The sequence below is a fragment of the Vicugna pacos genome, chromosome 11 (assembly GCF_048564905.1).
Source record: "Vicugna pacos chromosome 11, VicPac4, whole genome shotgun sequence".
In the NCBI taxonomy this organism is placed as follows: Eukaryota; Metazoa; Chordata; class Mammalia; order Artiodactyla; family Camelidae; genus Vicugna; species Vicugna pacos.
Genome location: NC_132997.1, coordinates 8,083,918 through 8,093,138, shown reverse-complemented (window position 1 = coordinate 8,093,138; position 9,221 = coordinate 8,083,918).

Below are 9,221 nucleotides of genomic sequence, written 5' to 3'. Positions count from 1 at the left end.
AAGGTATCTGAATATTTTTTCCAGGCCAAGCACAGGGCAGGATTGCTAGAAACAAATGTGTAATGTGACAGGTTTTAAGGTGCATTAACATAAACCGTGCTCCTAAATAATCAAGTTTAGAAATGGAAAAATAGTAACTTTACAAGGGAGAAACCTGGTAAACACTTACCTTACCCAGTGATGTCAAGTGTACATCCTGTACACCCTGATATGATGTGATGAGAAGGTCACTTCATTACTTTGAGACTCTTTCCAAAATAATCATAGCTCTAATTTAATCATGTGATAAATATTAGACAAATCTAGAATGGAGGAGATTATGCAGGGTACCTGGATAGCACTTCTTAAGAATGTCAGGGTTTTGATAAACAAACACTAAGAAACTGTCACAGACCAGAAAATAAGGAGGAGACAAGATTTATAAATGCAATGTGGTACCCTGGATTGGACTTTGTAACAGAAAGAAGACATTAATGGAAAGACCATCTAAATAAATCTGGAGTTTAGTTAGTAGGCATTACCAATGTTGGTTTATTTTGACAAAACCTAGTTTGTACCACAGTAACACAAGAGACAAATAATGGAGAAGGTTGAATGAGGTGCATACGTGAATTTTGTACTATTTTTGCAATTTTTCTGTAAATCTAAAAATTTTCCCCCTAAATTAAAAACAAAATTCTTATAGAGATATATCTAATATGACAGTGCTAATGCTTGATTTCTAATACATCATCTTTTTTGGGTTCACTTCAAACCAATCTAAGAAATGAAACCAAAAATGTGTTGTAATTTAATGAGACTGTTTCATCGAAACTCTATAGCTGTGGGTGAAAAGGAACCCATGATTATAAGTAACAGAAAATTTAATACCCACATATGGGCAGATAGAAGCACATCGTTGACTGAAATGTGCTGTCAAAGTTTAGGAATTTTTTTTCTGTTTCTTTTTCTTGTCATTAGCTACAGTTAGCAGTGTGGTAAAGATAAAGGATGGCTATTGACAGAAGTCATTTAGATATATCGCAGAAACCTTTCCAACAGTCTTTAAATGCTGTCAGTCTAACAAATTAAAGGAATAAAATCTGCAAGCATATTATCAACTAGTTTTGACAAAAACAAAAATGATAATTTCATGTGGTCCAGCCTAATACATAAGTATTATAATAATATTAACTTCACATCTTTCTACCTTTTCTTGATCTGATGGAATTGCCTTTATCAACCCTGCAAATTGCCTCCCCACTAATGTCTGGAAATCATCAATATGATGGACTTCATTTAGAATTTTTAGCCAGTGTAATGTGAGTATGAAGTCCTAGAACCATGGCTCTTCTTTTTATTCATGTTGCAATTTGGTAACACATTTTTCTTGCTCTCTAAGTTCAGTTTGTTCACTGGGAAAGGGAGAAATGGATAAAACATGTTTTATCTTTAACATGGTTTTGTGAAGATTTCATAAGGTAAAAATATACAGTAGAGACATGTAGTAGATTATTGAGAAATGGTAACTTCTTTTCTTTCTCTAGACCTTCTGGTGTTACTACCAGCCTGGATCTTAAGGTCAAACATTACAACCATTACCAGCCCTCATTAGAAGTAATTCTCTTAAAAAGTAATGGATGAAATCCTATGTTTCTGGCACTATGCTGTGTTCTGATGATAAGTGGTAATAAAAAGCAAGTACTGACCATCATTGAGCTGACTATGTAATAAGAAAGCTGGTCAGAAAGCAAGTAAATAAACACATGAAGACAGAAGAAAGCAAACAGGGTGCATTAGAATTACAGAATAAAAGTAGTGACTCAGCTGTGCCAGGCATCTCTTCTCTCTCTCATTCTTTCTCTCATTCCAGTTTATCTTCTCAATCCAACATCTGTTTTCTCACTGCTGCTTCTAAGTTGGTTAACTTTGCTAAAGACAATCAAAGTATGTGACTGTTTTAACTATGATTTTTTTTGAACCTTCCTGTTTTTCATAAGCCTTAGAGAACTGATAACAAACGAAGGTGTTTTTCAGCAACTCCTTAAATATTCTTCTGTATTCAAACAATATGGATTGAGGAGATATTATTACTTTATCCCAGTTCCTTACTTCTGAGAGACTGTTTTGGAAAAACAGGGATTTGACCTTAAGATTCAGGCTGGTAGTGACACCAGGATTGTGTCTCGAAGAAGAGGAAGAGCAGAATCCAGGTGGAGAGAAGGTACTAGCCAGGAAAGGAGATTCGGAGTCCCCTAGAGGGAAAGTGTGGGGCAGTGAGATCACTCATAATAACCAACCCCTTCTTTCAGTCTTCAGTTGTTCTCTGCTGGCTATGTGCCCCGTCTTCCTCCTTTTGCTCCTTTTGCCTTAGTGTTCCTAGGGAAATAATCTTTTGAAAGCTTGCTCACCCATCATTTCCAGCAGCTACAATTTCCCTTTTGTTTGGGACTTCCCATAAACTCCCTGTCTTCTCTGAATTCACACAGCCACTTATTTTTCTGTATCTTTCGTTTCTTAAAACTTTAAACTCCGAGCTGTCATTGCTCAGGTATAGGTATCATTTCTTTTATGACGCTTTACCTCTTTGACATCAGTGATCATAGTTCATGTGTCTAAATCACTCAAGTTGTCTGTTATGTTGCCTTGCACAAGATGGATACTGAAATGTTAATACAGTAAATGTTTATCCACGGTTCTTTACTTTCTGATCATCAGTAAAAGACAATATTTCTACATCTGCAATCAGAGTGTTTTCTATATCAAAAGATCATTACACTTTCTCTAATAAGTATATTTTGCTCAGGTTGTGGCTCCCAGTTGGACTAAATAACTTTTAAGATATCGACTGTGACTACTTGTAAATGAATAGAATTTCTAACAAGGTTAAGGTGTAGTTGAAACTAAGAATTCCCTCACTGAAAGAACTCTTAAAATGTGTGAGATTCTTTAACTGATAGAATTAAACTATTTCTGACTGAGAATTACTTCTCACTTTTCTCTGCTTAACTGCCATCTGAAATTATCAATATATATCTGTTTAAACTGTGGTCTTCTGGGTACTTACAATACGAAGAGGCAGAGATGCATCACTGCCTCCCCACATACCTACCTCTTCCTTTTCCTCCTTCCTTCCTTTTTGACCCATTTTTTATTTTTCTCTTTTATCCCTTCATATGTCTCAAACTTGTCATTGGCAGGTATGGGCAACACATTGCTATTTAAGAGTAAATTATTTAGGAGTAAATTGATTATAGACCTTTTTTCTTTGATGTTATATTTTGGGAATGCACTTGGAAGTATGTTTCTGATGCATAGAGGAGTCATTTATTTGCTCTTATCCCTCCTGAAAAGTACTGAGACAATTCTTTCCACACCCTTGCTATTCTCATGGTCAGCACCCTATATAGTTCTCCTGAACATGACTAAAGACTTAGGCATCATTTGTTCATCTGTCATTTTTTCCTAGGTAGCATTATCCTAGTCACAGCTGAGGAATTTTTTTGGTCAGTGACTGAATAAATAACTCTCCTAATGTATACTAGTAGAAAAAAATGGCAAATAAGTCATACTCTACTTTTTCTTTTTTTCCAAATTGATATGAGGTTGCTAATAGAAACATTTATGTGAATGACACATATTAGCAGCTGACCTTGAAAAATAATAGCATTTCCCACATATAAACAAGTCTCCACTTGGCACTTTACTAGTGATAATGATCCAGAACAGGTGTTAATTCTCAATTTGCAAGTTGATTATAGATCCGTTAAAGTTTAGAAGCTGAGCATTTTTCTCATGTGATTCCAAAATTTGCTACTTTTATATATATAGTGGGTTTATGTTCTCTTACTTCCAAAGAGCATATGCTCTGCAATGGTAGTATGGTCCATGTCATATTCAATATTATATAAACATCCTTTCTCTTGAAGCATTTATCTACAAATGTGATATATTTTTAGCTCCCCTCCTCATTTTCAAAGTTCATTTAGATGCCAAAGTGTAGATTTCTTCTCATTTTTTTCCTCATGCACTTTTATAAAAGTTTGCATATTTCTTGTGCAGCATTCTCAAAAACATTTAATTACAACAACATGGATAAATATATTGCTACCTGTTTGAATTTTTTGTTTTTTCTAAAGGGAGGGAGTAATCTAAAAATGAAATATAACTAGTATAAAAACTTTATCAAAATGGAAGTAAATTATATATTCATAAACGCATTGTCCCATTTTGAAGTGACAAGCTGTAGGCACTAATCTTTTTTAAATACAATGATAACAGTTTTTTCTTTTAAAAGAGGCTATTTTTCAAGATAAGTCACGGAAGGCATAATAAAGTTACCTGGTGAATCTTTAAAATATTGGAAACTAGAAATCTTACTGGATTTATGAGAGAAATATTTGACCTGATATGAGACAAACTGAAGTGTAAAAAAAGTAAGCATATTTGAAATATCATTATCAACATGGAGTATAAATAGAATTGGGCAGGACATAAGACAAAACCAAGAATATTAACATAAATATCAAGTCTACAAAGTATGTAAGTAAAAAACATACATGAACTAATTTGATGCGGAAGAATTTAAATGCAGTTATTTTTGTTTACAGGTAAATGTTTGGGTCCTTTAAATTGTCTCAGATTTTACTATTTTAAACATTTTTATTAATTTTAAATATTTTTGAATCAAATAAGAGTTTTCCATTTAATCAAAGGTACATGAGAAATGATTTCAGAAATGCAAGAAAAACAAAACAAGAAAGAAAGCTAGCAATTATTAAGTGCCTACTGTATGCCAGATACTCCTTTAGAAATGTTCACATAAGTTTTTCTAGTTAATCCTCACAAATAGCCTGAGAGGTTAAAATACTGTCATTTTGCAGATAAAGCAACTGAAAATTTGAGAAGTTCGGTTAACATATCTGAATGCACACACGCACTGAGTGGAGAAGGCAGGATTCAAACTCATCTCTTTCTTATTCCACCATTTCACATTCTTTTCAGGGGAAGTTCAGTGACATCCAGTTGTATATGTGCTTGCTTATAGGAACCTGCATTAAGGAACAAGCTAATCCTTCAGTTTGGGCAACCGTGAGGCAGAGAAACTAGATTTTTCATAATTATTAACTATAGTGGGAAGAAGAGCTGCTTTGTTAGAGGAGGTTTATTTCCATAAAAGCTGTTCATGAAATGGTGTGATAAAGAGTCTGCAAAGACACCATAAGTACTTTTTTCCTGGCATATTTGACTCCCAGATAAAGGTTCTCACCGAAAAGTTAAAGTATGAAGATTGGGTACAGCTTAGTGTCTTAGGAACAGGGAGGAGACGCAAAATCCAGTTTTTACATGCTTTCACAATTAAACGTTGAAAAAAAGTACCTTTGGAAAGATTTGTTTGCTCCTTTGTTTTAATTGAAGACAGCAAGTGCAAAAATATCTTGAATTCTAAGATCTTAGGAGAGCCAAATTAGCCTGAAGGCTTTTTCTAACACAAAAGCTAATGATGCTTGTAAAAAAAAAGGCCAGAACCTCAAACTTATTACAGCATGATAGTTATGAGGTTAATGGAGAAAAAAAAGGTTCAGTGATAAGCAGTGAGTATTAGAAATTTGATTATAGAACAATTAAAGCCTTCCAAAGGTGGCTTTCGAACGTCCTACCTCAGGGAGTGGGAGGAAAACACTGACTTTAATAGGGCTAACATCACAAATCCATCTTCCACCCACTGTGCAACTGGTATCTAGTTTAATGACAGATGGTTTTTCCATCCAATTGCCTATTTCATGAATGGGCAAGAAATTATTTGGAGAATGTGTTTTAGAATTAGAACATTTGTGAAATTTTATTTTTAGAAATTTGGAATTCTTCTAGTAACAAAGATTCTTATCTGTTTCAACAAGAATTTCCATTCCTAGTTATATGTACTGCAGAGAAACTCTTGTACATATGCATAAGGAAAAATATACCTGATAGTGAACAACAAAAAACAGCTTATTTGACCATCAGCAGGATGGTTAGATATATTTATATGATGGGATACCTTACAGCAGGTAAAATAAATGAGCTAAGCCATTCCTATCAAAATAATTGAATCTGAAAAAAGTCAGTGAAAAAAATAAGTGGTGATATATATTGATGCTGTTCTTAGAAAATTTAGAATGGGCAAATAGTAAAAATAATATAATTTACATTATTTATGATAATGTATAATTTACCTTATTTACAGATATATATTTAGTAAAATATACATATGAAATATTATATATGGACACAGATCTACTTGAGGCGTGAACTTACCTCTGGATAGGATGTATATAGGATTAAGGAAGATTTAAAGAGGATCTCAACTGTGTCTGTATATGCTGTGTGTGTGTGTGAGGTACATGGGTTGAACTCTTCAGGAAGCAAATTCTGATTCAGAATTTAGTGTGCAGGGTGTTTATGAAGGAATGTCCTTGGGCTCCACATCTGTTGAAGGAAGAGGAAGGAAGCAATGGAGGGCAGAGAGAGAAGTTGGACAGTGATGCAAACACAATGGCAGCCTCACCTCAGCTGACCCCATGAGGACCTCTATGGCTAACATAGCCCCTCAGAGATTATTATAGTTAAAGTAATTATTGACAGGTATACTTATTGCCATTTTCTTAATTGTTTTTTGGTTATTTTTTTTTTCTTTTTTGTTCCTTTCTTCTTATTTTGCTCTCTTCCCTTGTGATTTGTTGACTCTTTTTAGTGTTATGTTTGATTCTCTCTTTTTTGTGTGTGTAGCTATTATAGATTTATTACCATTTGTTTCTTTTTCTTAAATGAAGTATAGTCAATTTATAATGTGGTCAAGTTCTGATGTATAGCATGGTGACTCATTTATACATATATATGTATATATTTCTAGTTATAGTCTTTTTTGATTATAGGCCATTACAAGATATGGAATATAGTTCCCTGTGCTATACAGCAGGACCTTGTTGTTTACCTATTTTATATATAGTAGTTTGTATCTACAATCTCGAACTCCCAATTTATCCCTTCCCACCCCATATAACCCCTGGCAACCATAGTTGGTTTCTATGTCTGTGAGTCTGTCTCTGTTTTGTAAATAAGCTTATTTGTGTCCTTTTTTTTTTTCCTAGATTCCACACATGACTGATATCATATGGTATTTTTCTTTCTCTTTCTGGCTTAACTTCACTTAAAATGACAATCTCTAGGTCCATGTGTTTCTTATGTCACTATATATACTTTTATATATGATTATTTTAAGCTGATGGTCTTAAGTCTGAACACATTCTAATAACTGCACTTTTACTCCCCCTGACATTTAATGTTGTAGCATTGTTCTTCATACCTTTTCCTTTGTGTATCCCTTAACTCCTTATTGTGGATATAGATTTATTTTTTACCACTTTTGTCTTTTAGACTTCCGTAGTGATTTATAATTGGTTGATCTACTACCTTTACTTTTATGTTTGCCTTTACCAATGATATTTTTCCTTTCGTATGTTTTTTCTTTCTAGTTGTTGTCATTACTCTTCCATTTAGAGAAGTCACTTTAGCATTTCTTGTAAAGTTGATTTAATGATGCTGAACTCTTTTAGATTTTGTTTGTCTGTAAACTTTTTTATCTTTACTTTGATTTGGAATGACAGCCGTGCCTAATAGAGTATTCTTGGTTGTAGGTTTTTTCCTTTCATCACTTTGAAAATATTGTGTCACTCCCTTCTGGCCTCCAGAGTTTCTGCTGAAAGTCAGTTGATGTCTTTATGGGAGTTCTCTTATATGTAACTAGTTGCTTTTTTCTCGCTGTCTTTAATATTCTTTCTTTATCTTTTTTTTTTCCATTTTAATTATAAAGTGTCTAGGTATGGATCCTTGGGTTCATCTTGTTTGGGATTCTCTATGCTTCCTAGGCGCAGATTTTTGTTCTGTTTCCCTGGTTAGGGAAGTTTTCAGTTATTGTTTCTTCAAGTAATTTATCTGCATCTTTCTCTCTGTCTTCTCCTCCTGGGACCCGTATAAAGCAAATGTTTGTGTGCTTGATGCTGTTTCAGAGGTCTCTTAAACTATATCGCTGTTTAAATTATTTATTCTTTTTTTTCTGTTCAGCTTGAGTGACTTCTCCTACTCAGTCTTAGTTAATTGATCTGTTCCTCTGTGTCATCTAATCTACTGTTGGTTTTTTTCTAGTGTATGTTTATTTCAGTTATTGTATTGTTTAGCTCTGACTGTGTTTGTCTTATGCTTTCTAACTCTTTGTTGAAGTTCTCATTGTTCTTCCATTTTCTCCCTAGTTCATTGACCATCTTTATGACCATTGCTTGAACTCTGAACTTTGAACTTTATCAGATAAAATACTTATCTTTGTATTATTAATGTTTTTCTTGGATTTTACCTTGTTCTTTTGTTTGAAACAAACTCGCCTGTCTTCTCATTTTGTTTGACTTTCTGTGTTTGTTTCTATGAATTAGGAAAACTTTTACTTCTCTCAGCCTGGTAGGTGTCGCCTGGTGTAGGAGCTTCCCCGTGTAAACTGCTGTGCCCAGTGGCTTTGTCTGGAAGGGTCGAGGTTGGAATGTGTGTGGGCCAGGCCTTTTGCCAGAGCACACTGAGACCACCGCCTTTTTTAGGTGATCTAAAGCTGGATCCGGATGAAGCCTGGATTATTCCCTGGGTGCATCTGGGGCTACAAACTTGGTTGAAGGACTAAAGCTAGAACCAGACATGAGCCAGTGGGCATGCGAGCTGGAACACCAGATGCTTTTCAATCTGCGGCTTCTGCATTGTGACTCAAAATAAGTAAGCTTGTGTACAAGCCCATTAAAAGCAGAGTCTTGGTTTCCTACAGCCCTCCAGCTCTCCCTGTCATAAACCCCAGTGGCTTTCAAAGCCAGTTATAGTGGCTCATCTTCCCAGTGCTGGCCCTCAAGGCTAGGGAGCATAATGTGGGGCTCGAACCTCTGACTTCTTTGGGATGACCCCTGAGTTTGTAATATCCCGTCTCACTGGTGGGTTGCCGTGCTGAGGGTATGAGTCCTGACTAGATTGCATCTCTGCCCCTCCAACCCTTTCTGATGTGTTTTTTGCTTCATATCCTTTACTGTGGAGGAGCTGTGCTGCTAGTCTTCAGGTCATTCTTGGAGAGAGTTGTTCTATATGCAATTGTAGCTTTGGTGTGTCCATGGGAGACGGTGGAGCTCAGGATCTTCCTATTCTACCATCTTGATCCCACCTCTCCATCTCTGCCA